General features: G+C 45.6%; 1 pseudogene; it reads left to right on the top strand.

Annotated features, from left to right (window-relative positions):
* Positions 1–1,843: 1,843 nt before the first annotated feature.
* On the top strand, positions 1,844–1,987 carry LOC114923841 (annotated as a pseudogene; the record flags this gene model as incomplete).

Raw genomic sequence — 1,987 nt, 5'->3', positions numbered from 1 at the left:
CAATTATTGAGCCAGAGACCTGACAGTTACGCTTTGGCATAGCATCTTTGTTTGTGCAGTCAGTGTTGACTCCTGGCAATCACCTGAGATAGTCTGCAGTTTTCTTGGCAAGAATTCGTTAGTGATTTGTCATGGTCTGCTTCCTAGGGCTGAGAGGGAGTAACTGGCCCAAAGTCAACCAGCTATTTTAATGCCTAAGCTTGGACTAAACGTAGTTTCGTAGTTTCTAGTGTGGTGCCTTAACCACTAGCCCAAATTAGTCTCATCAATCCAGCTTAGCTAATATTTATTGCAGGGTTCACAGAACAGGTAGGCTGCAATTCCTGGTATTTCACATCACATTTAAGCTATACACAATTTCAGACCACATTAGCTGGATTTATACAAAATGCAAATAAACTATTTTACTTTTTCCGTGCTTTGAGGCACTTGCACCTTAAAAAAAATGAAAATTAAAGATATTGAAATTGATTATTTAATTTGGTAACAGATTTTGCACAAGGCTATTTTATCACTCATTAGGTCTTTTCCAGGGATAATAGCTTTAAAACACAGTAACAATCTTGTGCCACTACTGAAGTTTTAAAGATAGTATGTGTAGGTATACTTGGACAAGAGCTGGAGATTTGTTGGATTTAACATTTCACATTATTGAAGATCAATTATGAATATGCTTCTCTTTCACGTTTCCAATACTGTTACATTTGGCCAGGTTTATATGGATCAGCATATTGGAATATTGATCCAAATTTTGGAATAATAGATTAATAACTTATCTGAATAGCCAGGCTGTAGAAGACAAGTGGAAATCGTTTACTGTATGCTGCATGCATCACTGCCATTCCTCTTTATTAGCAACTAAGGATCTTGAAAAAGTACAGCTGGATCAAGCCATATGTGCATTTAGTGTGGCCCTGACACACCGGCATCTGAATGCATTTGAAAACTGATAAATCTGAATTGGTTTGCATGCTTGTTGCTTCCCAACAAGGGGATTTACAGCATGGTGTCTCAAGGATGGTAATGAACAGCTATCAATATTAATAGACATTGATGAACTGATTCTTCACAACCCCACTTCCTGTTTCAAGAATGTCCGGATTGTCTGCCTTTAGCATCTCTGGGTTGCAAATTCCATAGCTTAACTATATGGTGTATTTATACATAAGATACATAAATATTTTCTTCTGCTGAGTCCTGAATCTGTTTGCATTCAGCTTGGATCCCTGGATCTCCAGCGTTAAGGCTGTGCAAGAGAAAAGCTGCTCCGTAGCTCCAATCTAGCCGCCTCTCTTTACTCTCCTCCTTCCCAGCCGAAGAGCCCTTCTTTGGAAGGCAGCCGGTAACCCTAGGTCACGTCAGGCATCCGACGAAAAGATGCCGTCTCGGAGTTGCGGAAGCAAAGAATTTAGTCCCGTTCAACAGACGGGTAAGCGCCGAGCTGCAAGCGGCGATAGACAAGATGCCTTTTCCATTCGCTCAGTGGCCGCCTAGCGGCGGTTCGGAGCACCCCGGAGAGCCCGTCAGCGGTCTTCCTCCTCCTCCTCCCTCTCCCCCTCCTCCCGCGTCCAACTCGCTCTTCAGAAGGACGAGCGAGAGCCAATCGCAGAGCAGGAGAAGGCTTCCCGGTACATGCAAATAAGCATTCCCGCAGAGCATTGTGGGAACAGCGCGAACGAGAGCTCGCCTCCTCTGGCGACGCGGCGGAGCCTCCGGGAATCTGATCCGCGCAGGAGTGAACGTTTACAAGCGTGGGAGAAAGAGTCCGGCGGAATAGTGCGGGCCACTGTGACATGAAATGAAGGGAGCAGAGGTGGGAGCGCGTCCCGGCGCCAAGCAAAGCATACTTACCTGGCAGGGGAGACACCTTGATCACGAAGGAGGTTTTCCCAGGGTGAGGCTCATCCATTGCACTGCGGGTGTGCTGACCCCTGCGATTTCCCCAAATGCGGGAAACTCGACTGCATAATTTGTGGTAGTGGGGGAC

The sequence above is a fragment of the Protobothrops mucrosquamatus genome, unplaced genomic scaffold, assembly GCF_001527695.2.
Source record: "Protobothrops mucrosquamatus isolate PMUCROS unplaced genomic scaffold, P.Mucros_1.0 scaffold24944, whole genome shotgun sequence".
Classification (NCBI taxonomy): domain Eukaryota; kingdom Metazoa; phylum Chordata; class Lepidosauria; order Squamata; family Viperidae; genus Protobothrops; species Protobothrops mucrosquamatus.
Note: the sequence above shows the minus strand (reverse complement) of the source record. Positions and strands in the feature narration are given on the sequence as shown.